Below are 16,705 nucleotides of genomic sequence, written 5' to 3'. Positions count from 1 at the left end.
TGCAACAATCTTGCATGTTCTTCACATGTACCCCAAAACCTAAAATGCAATAAAAAAAATAATGGTTTAAGGACATTATACTTTTTATCATCAGTGCCGTGGCTAGGCCTGCTTCCCAACACAGAGCTAAACTGCTTATTTGCAATGGAATTTTTCTTAACTAGCACAAGACGGTGCTTTCACCTATTTAGATTTTTCTTTTTTTCTCTGAAGCCTTCACCTAATTCTTCAAAAGCAAATACAAAAGGAAATGATGGGTTAATCATTGGCTCTGAAAGAGACAGGAATTGAGAGTAATTTGAATTATACATGATATTTAATTTGTGCTACCTCAAATTCTAAAATATGATGGAAAACTATTTAAACGATCACTTAAAGTCAGTTGAAGCATGTTATAGTCATATAATTCATAATACATACTGTATGTATCTCAAATAGAAAGTTAAAAATGAATGTTTTTGGTACTAAGGCCATAGAGAGCCTCTTGTCAGTCAGTGCCTAATATTCTACAGTATTTAGAGAAGCCCAGCACCAGTAATAATGCTAATTCGTAATAACACCATGACAGAGGCGAAAGAGGGGACTGATTGTTATTAGGGTACTTAATAATTTCCAGGCACTTATATATGCATTACATTATTTAGTTTTTATAACAACCATGTGAATAAAGCACTTTTATTAATATTTTAAATAATAAAACTGAGGCAAAGAAAACATGATCAGGACCACATTTCTAGTTGTTAACTCAGCCACATTTCCATATTGTCTACACCAATGCTTCCAAAAATTGCCTGATTACAACAAATCCTCTTGGATACAACTTAAAACAAAATTATCAGGATTCTCCTTTTGAAATTTTGATTGAATATTTCTGGAGTGAGGCCAGGAAGCTGAGATTTTAACAACAGTTATTTTAGATCTTTTTATCACTAGGCAAGATTTGGAACAGCATGTCATGATTTGGAGATGGTTCCAGATATTTTTAATGTGGACCTTTTATTTAACATGTGGACCTCTTTTCTCTACTGTTTTTGGCATATTCCTGTAGGTCTCTCATTACATGAAAACCTACTCTTTGGAAAACAATATATATGTTTTAATCACTCATTGATGCCTCAGTATGAATTAATTTTAGTGTTTTCTCTCCTGGGGAGTTTTTATCTTTAGCTTTTGTTTAGGATGTGGGAGAAAAGATTTTACCTTATGGCTAGTTTTATGAATAAAATATTCTGAAAACTGGCAGGTGAGAAATGTGGGAAGAATGAGTAAGAAGCTATTTTTAAGGCTCTTGAAATCACAGACAAGGAAAGGAAGCTTTCTAGCCCTATGTTTTAAAATGTCTTAATTTACCTGAGAATGCAAATAATGATTATAATATTTTTTTTTGAAGTTCAAGAGTTCACTTGCAATTTATATTTTAAAATACTTTAGAATTATGATTAAGAGTATAATGGAATAAGAGGGAAGTTATGATGCTGGTAGGAAAAAGCACAGAGATTTCCCAACATTGCTTACACCTTAGCTGCCAGAAACACACCTATTCTTGGTATTTCTGGTATAGTGCAAAACTACCAGTCGAAATGACAAATGGTTTTGTTGGTTTATGATTGAAGCATTTAAGCAGCTTAAGAGATTTTGTTTTCCCATGTTGTAAGTAACACTATTCCCTGCATTTTGCCAATCAATAAATTGTTACTTTTGTTTCCTGAACCCTATAGAGTAATGCTCAATTCACTTATAAAAACAAAACCCTAATGACATAGATTTATGCAGATGTAGTATTTATGTACATTTGTGCAAATATAGCATACCTGGAATATATTGTGGATTTGGTTCCAGACCACTTCAATGAAGTGAATATTGCAATGAGAGTTACACAATTTTTTGACTTCCCAGTGCATATAAAAGTTATATTTACACTTACTATAGGCTAATAGTGTACAGTAGCATTTTGTCTAAAAATTGTATATACCTTTACTTAAAAATACTTCAGTGCTAATAATCTTTTTTGAGTTTTGCCTTCATGTTGATGACTGCTGATGGATTAGACTGGTGGTTGTTGAAGTTTGGAGTGACTGTGGTAATTTCTTAAAATAAGAGAAGAGGAAAGTTTTCTGCATCCATTTACTTATTTTCAGGAAAGATTTCTCTGCAGCATGAGATGCTGTTTGATACTATTTTACCCAGAGTAAAACTTATTTCAAAATTGGAATCAATTTTCTCAAACCTTGCTTCTGCTTTATCAACCAGATTTATGCGATAATCTAACTCCTTTGTTGTCATTTCAACAATGAAGAAGCAGATTCTCATCCATTGACATTTTATTATGAGATTGTACCAGTTCAGTCATGTTTTTAGGCACCACTTCTAATTCTAGGTCTTTTGCTTTTCCATGACATTTGCAGTCACTTTCTTTGTGAAAGTCTTAAACCCCTCAAAGTCCTCCATGAGGATTGGAATCAAATTCTTCTAAACTCATGTTAATGTTGATATCTTGACCTCATCACCTGAATCACAAATCTTCTTAATAGCATCTAGAATGATGAATCTTTTCCAGAAGGTTTTCAATTCACTTTACTTACATCCATTGGAAGAATCACGATGGCAGCTATATTCATACAAAATGTATTTCTTAAATAATAAGACTGGAAAGTAAAAATTACTACTTCCTCTATGGGCTGCTCAATGAATGTTGCTAGAGTGACAAAAGTAACATTTATCTCCTTGTACATCTCTTAGCTCTTGGGTAACCAAGTGCCTTGCCAATAAGCAGTAATATTTTGAAATAAATCTTTTTTTTTAGCAGTATGGCTAAATGGTGGGTTTAAAATATTCAGTAAACCATATTGCAGACAGATGTGCTGCCATCAAAGCTTTATTGTTCCATATATAGAACATCCAGTCAGTGGAGTAAACACAACACACACAACATTGTAAGTTTGCTATTTTACATGGGTGCAGTTCATGGCACCCAAAACCAATTATAATAATAACATCAAAGATGACATATCACCATAACAGAGGTAATAATAAAGTTCAAAATATTGTGAGAAATATCAAAATGTGGAATAGAAACAAAGTAAGCACTGATTATTGTGAAAATGGTGCCAAGACATTTGCTTGACAAAGAGTCAACACAGATCCCTCAATTTGTAAAAAATGAAGTATCTGTGGAGCACAATAAAGTAAAACACAATAAAATGGGGAATGCTTATATAAGTTGAAGTACTATATTGAGTAGAAAGTTTCCATTGATGCCAAACAATAAATTGTAAGTGCCTTATCAAGCCATAAAAATAGATATTTTATTGCACATATCATAATTTATGTTGAAGTAATTTATGTTAGTAGCTCTTTTCTTTCTTTTCTTTTTTTCCTTCTTTTTGCTATATTATACTACTGGTGGGTAATACGTGGTAAAAAAAAAAAAAAAGCCATAACAGCAAACATGCTGTGTGATTAAAAATAGAGTTATGAGTTGTTGGTGTATGTTGATGCAGCTAATCCTATGATCATAAACAAATACAATTAGTAATTTATTTCTAAAGGTAATAATATGATTGATATATCAATAAGACTTTGGTTTAATAGAATAAAAATTATTTAAGAGGTTAATTAGGCTCTGCAGCGAGACTGCTTGTAATAAAATAGATTTTGCATGTGCTAACTTAGTGCCCTGGAAGTAACTATTCAACCTTTGTGTGTGTCATTTTCTATTTCTGTTAAGTGCAAATTAAGAGGTCTATATTGTGTTGTATATACACATCTGCTTATACACACACATGTACATTGCATGTATGCAAGTGTATATATATAATGTGCCACATAACAATGTTTCCATCAATGACAAAATACATATTTGACAGTGGCACCATAAGTGGTATTACAATACCATATTTTTACTGTACTTTTTATGTGGTTAGATATGTTTATATACACACATACTTACCGTCATGTTACAATTGCCTATGATTTTAATATAGTAAGGTGCTGTACATGTTTATAGCTTAGAATCAATAATCTACACCATATAGTGTAGGGAAGTAGCAGGGTATGCCACTTAGATTTGTATAAGTATACCCGATGGTGTTCACACAATGACAAAACAGCCTAATAACACAGTTTTCAGACTGTATTCAGTTGTTAAGTGAGGTATGACTGTATGACTCTTAGCAGGAGTCCCACACTCAAATTGGAGTAATTCAAGATGAGATTACCATCAAAGAAGTTAACAGCACAGTGGCGGGTAGCATTCAGAGATACTGGAAGGGAGCACAGGACTGTGAACAAATAACAACAGAGCTGCTACCATGCTAAGACCCAAAGGGACAAGAAAAAGAAAAGGTCTCTGGAACCTGAAAATTCAGACAGTTATGTTAGGACAGCCAGAGAGGAGGAGTGGGTTCCTGTCAAAGAGTAGTGAGCCTAAGGACATTTAAATGCTTTTGGAAAGAAAGCTAGTGGCTACTGAGCAACCATTATGTTTCAAAAAGCTAACATTTATTCTAGTTGCTAAGATCAGTGGTTTTCAATCTTTGGGTTTCTAGGGCTGTTATATGGTCTTAAAAATACTGAGAATGCCAAAGAATATATCTGGTTATATCACTTGAAATTTGCCATCTTGGAATTTATATCAGATAATTTTAAAACTTTTCTTGATTTATTTTAAAATAATAATAAATAACTCTGGAAACCACACACTTTTTCTGTGAATGGCCATATAATAAGTACTTTAGGCTTTTTGAGCAATTTTTTTTTGTTATTATTCAATTCTACTGCTGTAGAACAAAAATAATCAAGGACAATTTATAAAACAATGAATGTGACTGTGTTTAAAATATATTTATTAACGAAAATAGGCAAGAAGCTAGATCAGACCTTTAGGCCGGGTTTGTTCTATGAACTGTAGTTTGCTAACTCTTGATAAAACTGTTTATGTAAGCCTGTTAACCTGTTAATGTAAATAACGCATTTTGATAATAAATATTTTCCAATATAGTATGGTGAGAAAAGAGACACACTTTCTCATTTTTGTTAATCACTAATGTCTGGCTTTATAAGAAAGAGGAATACTTGTATCCACTTTGCCATTAAATTTATCAGAATGTAGATTTGATTGACATATGTGAAGACATCTGGTCTCATCCAAGTATACAGTTTGAAATGTGAGATTTTTAAATAGCATTTTGAGATATATATAAATATTATTTTAAATATTATACCAAAACTCAACTAGTGTTTAATTTCAAAGTATAATTGGAAAGCATATCAATATATATTTGATATTTTTTTCATCAAAAAACATTTGTTTTTCTCATGTAAATGATTGTGTAACATGCATAGATAATGTAAATAATATTATTTGGTGTAGTGATGCAGAGCTTCCAAATATTACCCAGTTTATTATACAATGTTTCATAATTAATATTGCTGTTTATCTACCATGAAAAGTCTTTATTGAAAAGATGTCAAGATCATGGTAGCAAGTACAGCTTTTCCAACATTCTAATTTTTGCTTGAAAACGTTAATTTAATGTAGCAAATATTTTAACATAAAATAAAAAATGTATAATGTAAAATACAAAATTTCTAGGAACAAATATGGTTAACTGTTTTTCTTGTGGTAATGGTTTTACTTTGTTGATTTTCGAGACAATATCTATCAAAATTCACAGTTTGAATAACTATAGTTTGTCTGTCTGTTCTTTCAAGTAAAAATTGTGTTCCCTGAATAAAGCAGCTAGTTTAGCTTGCACAGTAGGACGTGCCAATTGCTTCTCCTTAAGAGAGTCCTCAGACTTCGGTGTAAAACAAAAGGGTTTTATGTGTACTTACCATTTCATCATGCAGAATATTAAAATAAATTATGTATGTAAGAGTCCAGATTTAAAAGCTGAGTACTTCTTATTACTTCACCAAGAACATGATGGTGAAAACCACAACTACAAGTATGGTTGGGTGCCATTTCCTTGACTTGTACCAATATCCTTACTCATCATTGTTTCTGCATCATCAGCATAAATGCTAACAAAATTTTTAAAAAGTACCAATATCCTTACTCATCATTGTTTCTGCATCAGTACAAATGCTAACAAAATTTTTAAAGAGCAAATAATATTTTAGTACTATTCTAAAAATGCTTCAAATCTCACATGCCCTTTGAAAGGTTTTGATATCTTCAAGTGTCCACTTGGAGAACCATTACCCTACATTTTATCAATGAGAAAGCGTGAGGGTCTGGGCAAGACAAAAATAATAGTTTGGTGTCAAAATGTCAAATTATAGAACAACCATGACAAGAATATGCCTTTACTAACTTAAAATTGAAAGGTCTCTCCTGAATGCTCTGCTACTTCATTTGTATACTAAAAACATACACATTTGTCTTATTTACCTTGAAAATTATGAAGCCCTACTCATTTTCAAGGTACTAATACTTATACTCACCACTGTATTGGATTCAGAAACACTAGTTTACCACAATGGAAAGCAGATGTACTATGGTTGTATCAAGCATGGCCACAGAAGGACCAAGCAGCAAAACGATTCACTTAATACAAAAAAACAGGTGATTCATTTGATGTAAATGGCCAAGATTATATTTTTGTTTTGTTTGTTTCCTTATGACATAGACACTGCTCTTTCAACTGCGAAACATAATAATGATTTCACATTTTGCATTTCTTTTACTTCTCAAAATTAACTTAAAATTATTGAAAAATAGTAACTAAAGAAAATTGTTTCCATTAAGTGATTAAGTTCAAACATAGGCGTTATTATGTCAATTAAAGCAAGCCTTGTTTCCTTCCTAGATTTAGGTGGGAATTAACATAAAAATAAATATTTCCCCAAGACTTCTATTTAACTAATGGCATTAATTTTGCATTGTAACTACTCATATTGCCAATAAACAGAGTTGAACGTCAATGGTTAATTATATCTACAACTATAAAAAGTTCTTACCTCTAAATATTTTCTGTAACTTTAAATCAACATATAAGTGCTAGTATTTTCATGAACCACCACATGCACATTTCTTTCTTTATTTTATTTTTAAATTAAGATTATCAGATCATTAACTGGAGCACCAATTTAGTGTTAGTGGAGTTAGGTCCTGTAATCTTGAGGTGATTGGACTATTATAATCCTCTTGATCCCTCAATCTGAATTTATGTAGTGATCTGCCTACCATACATGACTTTCATGTAAGTTTCTGTCTGTTCATGCACAGTATAAGTTCTCCTTATTTCCTCTAACATTAAATGTAGCCTATTTTACTCAGTTATCAGACTCAGTTCTTGAATTGGTCTCTTTCAGGCTTCGTCCCACAAAATTATAGTTTAGAAGAGGAAATAAAGATGGTGAATTATGGGTTAAGGTTATAACATACACTGCTATGGAAGCTGTCAAATTCTTACTAAAATAATTTTAGTGGTGCACAAAAATCTCTGGGTCATTCCTTCTGACACTACTCAGCAGTATGCAATGGAATGCTTACACTCAGCAGGCAGGAGCAAGAGGAGTCAGAATGCACGTAGAATCTGACTGTCAACAAGGGAGCAAAATTCTGTTCCTACGTACAGTTGCTAACTTTTGCTCCAAATCAATAATTTTATGAACAATGGTCAAATAATAGTCAAAGCCATTGGTCTCAAATATAATAGGTACATAATGGTCGTAATCAAAGGTTTAAAAGCCTAGATTCTGATTGTGATGATTAGCTATTTGGGCCCATTTAACTGGGCCACAGGGTGCCAAGATATTTTCTCATATCTTATTTTGGGTATGTCTGACAGGGTGCTTTGGATGAGGTTAACATTTAAATTAGTAGACTGAGTAAAGCAGATTACCCTCCCTTTTGAAGGTCTAAATCCAACAAAAAGGCTAAATAACAGAGAATGGCACTGATTTAATGGTTGAGCTGGGACTTTTATTTTCTCTTGTCCTCAGACTGAAACTTATGCCATCAGCTATTGATATGGTTTGGCTGTGTCCTCACCCAAATCTCATCTTGAATTGTAGTTTCCATAATCCCCACATGTAATAGGAGGGGCCCAGTGGGAGATAATTGAAACATTATGGGTGGTTATCTCCATGCTGTTCTTGTGATAGTGAGTTCTCACAAGATTTAACAGTTTTAAAAGGAGTTTCCTCCTCTTTTGCTTGGCACTTCTCCTTTCTTCTACCATGTGAAGAAGGACATGTTTATTTTTGCATGATCATAATTATAACTTTCCTGAGGCCTCCCAAACCATGCAGAATTGTGAGTCAATTAAACTTTTTTCCTTTATAAATCACCCAGTCTCAGGTGTTTTTTCATAGCAGTGTATAAGTATGGACTAATACACTAAATTGGTACTACAGAGAGAGAGAGAGGTGTTGCCTTAAGGATACCAGAAAATATGGAAGTGACTTTGGAGCTGGGTAAGAGGCAGAGATTAGAACAGTTTGGAGGGCTCAGAAGAAGACAGGAATGTGTGGGAAAGTTTGGAATTTCCTAGAGTCTAGTTAAATGGCTTCGACCAAAATGCTGGTAATTACATGGACAATGAATTCCAGGCTGAGGTGGCATCAGATGAAGATGAATAAGCTTTTGGGAACTGGAATAAACATGATGTTTGTTATGCTTTAGCAAAGAGACTGGCAGCATTTTCCCCCTGCTCTAGAAATCTGTGGAATTCTGAACTTCAGCGAGAAAATTTAGGGCATCTGGCCAAAGAAATTTCTAAACAGCAAAGTATTCAATAAGAAGCAGAACATTAATGTGTGGCAAATTTGCAGGCTAATAATGCAATAGAAAATAAAACCCCATTTTCTAAGGAGAAATTCAAGCCCAGTGCATAAATTTGCATAAGTAACAAAGAGCCCAATATTAATGACAGAAACAATGGGGAAAATATCTACAAGGCATATTAGAGATCTTTTTGGCAGCCCCACCCATCACAGGCCTGAAGGCCAATGAGGAAAAATGGTTTCATGATCCAGACCAAGGACCCCTCTGCTGTGTGCAGCATTGGGACCTGGTGCTCTTTTTCCCAGCTGCTCCAGCTGTGGCTAAAAGGGGCTGAGGTACAGCTCAGGCCATGGCTTTGGAGGGTGCAAGCCCCAAGTGTTGGCAGCTTCTATGTGGTGTTGAGCCTCTGGGTGCACGGAATTTAAGAATTGAGTTTTGGGAATCTCTGCCTAGATTTCAGAGGATGTATGAAAATGCCTGGATGTCCAGGCAGAAGTTTGCTGCAGAGGCAGAGCCCTTATGCAGAATCTCTGTTAGGGCAGCGCAGAAGGGAAAGTGGAGTTGGCATGGCCACACAGAGTCCTCACTGGGGCACTGCCTAGTGGAGCTGTGAGAAGAGGGCCACCATCCTCCAGACCCCAGATCTGTAGATCCACTGATAGCTTGCACCACACCTGGAAAAACCACAGACACACAATGCCTGCCCATGAAAGCAGCCAAGAGGGCGCTGTACCTTGCTGTCACGGGAGTGGAGGTGTCCAAAGCTATGAGAACCCACCTCTTGCATCAGGGTAACCTGGCTGTGAGAAAGTGAGTCAAAGGAGATTATTTCAAAGCTTTAAAATTTATTTACTGCCTCACTGGATTTCAGATGTGCATGGGGCTGTAGCCCCTATATTTTGGCCAACTTCTCCCATTGGGATTGAGTGTATTTACCCAATGTCTGTACTGTCATTGTATCTAGGAAGTAACTAACTTGCTTATGATTTTACTGGTTCATATACAGAAGGGACTTGCCTCATCTCAGATGAGACTTTGGACTTGGACTTTTTGGTTAATGCTGGAATTAATTAAGATGTTGGGAGACTGTTGGTAAGACATTAATTGTGTTTTGAAATACAAAGACATAAGGTTTTGGAGGGACCAGAAGTAAAATGATATGGTTTGGCTGTGTTCCCATCCAAATCTCATCTTGAATTATAGTTCCCATAATCTCCACTTGTGGGAGGGACCCAGTGGGAGGTAACTGAATCATGAGGGCAGTTACCTTCACGCTAGTTTCATGATAGTGAGTGGGTTCTCAGGAGATCCAATGATTTTATAAGAGGCTTTTCTCTCATTTACTCAGCACTTCTCCTTCTTGCCACCACGTGAAGAAGGATGTGTTTGCTTCACCTTCTACCATGATTGTAAGATTCCTGAGGCCTTCCCAACCATGAAGAACTGTGAGTCAATTAATCATTAATAAATTCTCCAGTCTCAGGTATTTCTTCAAAGCAGTGTGAGAATGTACTAATGCACCTCTCCTGATCCTTAAGCAATAGGACTTGAATGAGAACTTATACTCTCAGTTCTCTTGGGTCATTAGCTTGGCAGGTGCAGATCTTGGGACTTCCCAGCCTCCATAGTCATGGGAGTCAATTCTTTAAAAGACGTATCTCTGTCTCTGTCTCTCTCTCTCCTCCCACTCCTCTCTTTCTCTATATAGATATAGATATATAGAGATATAGATCTATATAGATCCATATAGATATAGATATATAGAAATATAGATCTATATAGATCCATATAGATATAGATATATAGAGAAAGAGAGGAGTGGGAGGAGAGAGAGAGATATCTATATAGATATCTGTGTATCTGTATATCTGTGTATATCTATACAGATATATATAGATAGATATAGAAAGAAAGAGAGAGAGATATATATATGTAGATTTATATATACAAAGAGAGAGGAGAATGGGAGGGGAGAGAGAGACAACACACACATATGTATGTATGGGTATATGTGTGTGTATATATATGTATATATATATGTCCATATCTATTGGTTCCATTGGACACACACCCCCACACATATATATATATACACACACACATATATAGACATATATATACACATGTGTATGTCTATATATGTGTGTGTGTATATATATACACACATATGTATATGTATATGTGTGTGTGTTTGTGTATGTATATACATGTGTGTGTGTGCGTGTGTGTGTGTGTGTGTGTGTGTGAGGGTGTAGGTGTCCATATCTATTGGTTCTATATATCTATAGAATACTGACTAAATATTCTAATATTGCATAATTAACCAGAGTAAAGACTGAGCAAGGGGAGCTGAACAGGCTGAGAGCTGTTTTTATTGTGCCTTCAGGCTTTTTACATATTTCTATTTTTAGGAAACAGAGATAGAAATTATAGTATCAGAGGTTATTAATAAGAATTTAGGGAGATTATAAAAAAACAAATAATTAAGTAAAATTTAGCATATATATGTTTATTATATGTTGTATGTACATTTTATATAGACATATATATATAATAGTCATATTTTATTATATATCTGTGTAAGTGTGTCTAATGTGGACACACACACAAACACACACAGAGTAACTTTCTATTTCTGTATCCCTGATACCATTCCCTAAATGTAGTGCATCTGTGGGGTAAATTGGTATGTAGTGGCTGAATTTCAATTAGAGTGCTCTGATGTATCTCAAGATTGTTATTTAATTTGAGTTTAATAATGGGGCATATTACATTTATTTATGTTGCCAGCACAATTAATAGTGATTTTTTTTCTTTCCTTGAATATACATTACTGAAACTCTTGGGAACCCTATGCAGTCATTAGGCCACAGTTAGAAGCAATCCAAAATTTATTTACATAGGTCAAGAATAAATATTACTGGTTTCCAAAATAAGCCTCATGGTGTAATGACTAAAATGTTCTGCTGCTGAGACTGGAGCATATTTGCATTATATCATAGCAATATTCTGATGACCTGGGGTTCTCTACAATATAAACAGAAGTGTTAGTTGCAATCTCTAAAATACACTTGAGAAATTTATTCAGGAGAAAAAGCTAATGTAGAATCAGGTATTGGAATAAGGAGACCACCTATAAATTTAAACTCTTCAAGCCATTTATAAATTGGCCTGCACTTAAGGTCAATTTAGTAAAACCATTATTTTACTTCCTGAACTCTTTAGCTATTGTGTTTTTTTGTGAAAAGATTTAGTGTTTTGAAAAGTAAATTGGTTCATATTTCACAGTAAGACTGCATTACTATTACTTTAACATTTGTTTTTCTAAATATAAAAGTAATATTCCACCACAAATATTCCAAAATAAGGAAAGGCATGAAAAACTACCCATACATCCACCATTTAAATATGTATTAATAAAATATGAGTGTTTTCTTCCAAATTTTTTTCTCAGGCAATTTCTCTACAGTGGTAACAGAGCACATGATGATATTTCATTAATTAGAATATCTTAAGCACATGTTATGCTGCTGCATAGGTATACTAACCATAAGTTTAAATAGCTATATAATAGTTCACTGGATAAATTCAGTATAATTTCTAACTTATAATTTTCAAAGAGGAGATTTGTCTCTTTGAAAAATTTTATTGAAAAAAATGAGAACAGAAGAGTAGAAGTTACAAAATAGGTTAAATATTAGTTTATTTGAATTTTTAATATGGGTATGAACATATGTAAGACATATGTAAATAATTAACATTGGTCAGAGAGAAATAAACATTTCTCTTTGTGCAAAAAGATGTAAATAACCAACACAATTCAGAGAGAAGTGAACATTTTTGTTTGTTGAAAATATAGCCATAGGGATTGAGATGAATGGCCACATCTTATGTTTATATCCAATTTGATATAAACACAGGATGTCATCTTCATGTCTGTGTGACAAACATATATTTAGTACCAAATAAATTTAAAATAAGACATTGAACTCTCTGTCACTGAATGTATCTTCCACATGGAAGAAACAGAGAATTAGACAAATCTTGCCCTTGCAGTCAGATATGCTATATAAGACACGTACACATGGACATACCTACACCACGCCAATGGAAAACTAGAATTTAACTTAAACAGTAGGCTGTTATTGGTATATTATATATCACATAAATTATAATCATGGTTTTCAGAAGAATGATTAAAATTTTTTCAGTCTATGTGTGACATTTGGGCAAATGTGAGGAATTATAAGTAAATGTTTTTTTCTACATATTTGAAGTCTTGCAGAATTTGAACATGTGGAAATAGAACATAGAAGAAAGGTAACTTCAGACAGAAAAAAAATTAATGAAATCAGAAAATAAAAATTCACAGGAGATATCAGCAGAACCATAAATTCACAGAGGTTTCAGAGAAAAGCAATGTTGTATTAGTATGAAAAAAACATGCTTATCAGAACCTCTTTGAGAAAAGACAATGAATAAATGAATGAGAATATGAAAATATTCCTTAGGGGAGAATAGAATAAGATTGTTTATTTAGGAATTCTGTAGAAGCAAGTTAAGAGGTGAGGGAGATGCTATCTCTAATCCAATGCATATTGGTAATAAATCCTTGACTTTTTCATCAGACTCTAAAATGTTTAGCAGTTTAGAGTTAGCAGGATGATGGTCTGTTTTTTAATGTTGTATCTCTCATTTAGCAAAGTGTTTGGCACATAATAAATATTTAGTAGTTGTTGAATGAGAATGATACTTAATAAATGATTTATGAAAATGACATCTTTGATACCCATCAGATTAGAAATAAGAAGAAACAGCAGTAAAACTATAATGAAGAAACACACGCCAGGGAAAAGCAATTATTAATATATAGCAGTGCCATGTAATAAGTTTAGAAAAAGTCTTCCAAAAATAAACCACCCAGTTAATATCTTTGTATTTACTGAGAAAATTGTCTTTATTTATTAATAGGCTACAGCTTTTAAGAATGATAATGAATAAAAATCAGCAATATATGGCAAGTAAACATTTCATATAAGAAAATATTGTATACATAATGTGAACACACTTAATGTTATGGAATTTCTGGTTGGAAGTAGAATACTGGGTGATGATCCTGCTGGATTATGGACAGTGGAAGGGCTGCTTTTAAATTGGAGGTTATAATGCTGATCACAGGGTATATATCATAATATTTAAAGATTCTTTTGATGGCAAGACACAACACAATGACACTTGGATAGATTAAGGGCAGAATTCTTTGTTAGTTACAGCACCAAGGGAAAGAAAGCTTCCAGGCAGGGCCACACAGGAGTTTCTACCTGAGGATGGGATAATAGCATGTCGGAACAGTAGGAGGTAGCTATGTATGGCACATGGGGTAAGAGTTAGCTAGGTTTTTCAGGCACCCTGTAGACTGGCTAATTTCAATACTTCCTCTGGCTTTTGGGCATAAGGGTTGTCTCTGGTTGTCTGGCGGGTAGACCTAAGAAGATTCGATCTCGTACATAGTAGCCTGGATTGTGAGAAGGAAGTGGTTGGGGTGTGGTCTTTTGTGTGTGTGTGTGTGTGTGTATTCAGAACAAGTGGGTTTATTTATTTATTTCCTTATTTTTTTATTGCATTTTAGGTTTTGGGGTACATGTGCAGAGCATGCAATACAGTTGCATAGGTACACACATGGCAGTGTGTTCTGTTTGCTTTCACCCCTTCACCCACATTTGGCGTTTCTCCCCAGGCTATCCCTCCCCACCTCCCCCTCCCACTGGCCTTCCCCTTTTCCCCCCAATAGACCCCAGTGTTTAGCACTCCCCTTTCTGTGTCCATGTGTTCTCATTTTTCATCACCCACCTATGAGTGAGAATATGCGGTGTTTCATTTTCTGTTCTTGTGTCAGTTTGCTGAGAATGATGTTCTCCAGATTCATCCATGTCCCCACAAACGACACGAACTCATCATTTCTGATTGCTGCATAATATTCCATGGTGTGGTCTTAATCAGCTCCTCAGAAAGAGTACTGACCAGCCACTAAGGAGGGCCTCAACACTGGGTCAACACAAGAACAAAAGCAACAAACACAACAACAACAAACACAGGGGCTGTCCATGAATCACAGATTGTACTGAGATGAGTTGAATAGAATTATCTTATGTCTTGTGGTTTAGAGAGGGAAGGTCTGTACATTAGTTCTGAATTATATATGAAAGGAGATGTTTGTGAGCTATAGTTTATGAATGAGAGAGCCAAGTTATGCCCTTGAACTGAGGCTAGAAAAGGAGATGGCTAAAGATTTCTGAGAAGAATCTCTCTTTGACAGTGCATTTGTTTAAAGGTGGAGGAATGGCAGTCTTTAGTTAAATCTTCTTCACACTGGATATAACCAAAATGTTAAGAAGGTACGTCACCAAGGAATGGCCAGACATGGCTTTATGATGACTGCTCTGAGAACAATAGGGAACCCAGCTCAGCTTAAGCAGTTTGAGAAGCATTTAGGTCACTTTTCAAGGTCTCTGCTCTTGAGGAGTTTACAACTTGGTGTCATATTGTCATAAAACTCTTCATGGTAATTGTCGTGGTGGAAGATTTTCTCCAAGCTCTATAAAATCTACTTTATAGTTCCCTGAAGCTTCTACATGTAATATTAATTATTAGCCTATAATTTTCTTTTCCTTTCTTAACAACTCTTCCCAGCTAAAGCAATTTTAATGGTATAATTTTCTGACAAGTCTTATGGGTATTTTATGGAAGTTAATATTGGTTTCCCAAATATTACCTAAAACTATTCAGAAATAAATAAAAGAACACCTTCTTGCTTGAAATTCTATAGCTCTTCTTAATAAGAGCAAATCATTGCTTCTTCATGTGTATTTCCAGGAAAGCACCTACTTACTTGTCCTGATGGAGCTGCATTAGAATGGTAACTTCAAAAATTACAAATTTATCCTGAAGGCATTGTGACTTTGAGGACACCTACGACTTAGAGTTCAGCAAGAAAAAAACCCTATGCCATATTAACTATTCAAATGGATTGGTTGTTTCCTTATAATGGCTTTTAAATAAAGATTTGCCCTCTGTTCCTTTTCATTATTTATTTGAGTAAAGGAAATATAACATTGCATCATGGAAACTATAAGACATGGCCTTATGCCTGAAGAATGCATATATGATTTATATAATGGGTCAATAGTTTTGTAAGAACACAATAAATGGCTACTCTATTTAGGATGGACTGATAAATTGCATTGGTGGAAGTAAATTATATGAGAGTACTTATCTTTATTCATGAATGACAGGGCAGATCTTTCCTGAACTTACTGGAGAGGGACACATATGGCTGAAACCCCCAGTGAAGAGATGTGCCAGGCAGCTTGAGAGACATCTGAGCTTGGAAGCAAAGCTAAGAATTTGTCAGATTGCATGAATATAGCATCTTTCCTGGTATTTATACCACCCACTGTCTGTCATAATGAATCAAGCTCAGATTAAATTCTGTTAACTTTCAGATATAAATGTTATAGTTTACTCTTTTTTACTTTTCAAAGTAAAACAGCAGAAGAGGGAGAAATTGCTTTTATAGATTGTTGCTAGGGAAATCATTCAGCTGGGCTTTTTCTTTATGGCCTGTCTGCCTTATTCTTCTGTAGGTACTCCACAAAGAGTTACCCTGTGGTTTACTCTCAAGTTCAAATTGGGAATTATACTATGGGTTTTAAAATTATTTTTAGAAAGTGAATATATTATCTGATTTCATTTACAACATCACAGCACTTATTCATTGTTGAGCTAGTTATTTATTTATAGGAATCTACTGGCCCAGATTCTTAAAAAGGTGAAAAAACTTGTAAACCTCTGAGGCTTTCTTCCTTAACAGGTTTGTTAATCTCATCAATTCAGAGCTTTTGTTTAAAAAAAAATGGCTTGTTTTTCTTTTTCATAAGCCTTCACAAACATTATTCTCCATTTGCTCTTCAA

At 34.3% G+C, this 16,705-nt stretch overlaps 1 long non-coding RNA gene across 3 annotated transcripts in view; it reads left to right on the top strand.

Annotated features, from left to right (window-relative positions):
• LOC118145761 (uncharacterized) overlaps positions 1-16,495 on the top strand; it is a 42,918-nt gene extending 26,423 nt beyond the window's left edge. For all 3 annotated transcript variants that reach the window (XR_013522875.1, XR_013522874.1, XR_013522873.1), the window contains 2 exons: positions 10,083-10,179; positions 15,608-16,495. This is a non-coding gene — a long non-coding RNA (uncharacterized LOC118145761). The remainder of the gene's footprint in view (positions 1-10,082; positions 10,180-15,607) is intronic.
• The last annotated feature ends 210 nt before the right edge of the window (positions 16,496-16,705 follow it).

Source organism: Callithrix jacchus, chromosome 10, assembly GCF_049354715.1.
Source record: "Callithrix jacchus isolate 240 chromosome 10, calJac240_pri, whole genome shotgun sequence".
Classification (NCBI taxonomy): domain Eukaryota; kingdom Metazoa; phylum Chordata; class Mammalia; order Primates; family Cebidae; genus Callithrix; species Callithrix jacchus.
This window is presented reverse-complemented; position numbering and strand designations above follow the sequence as displayed.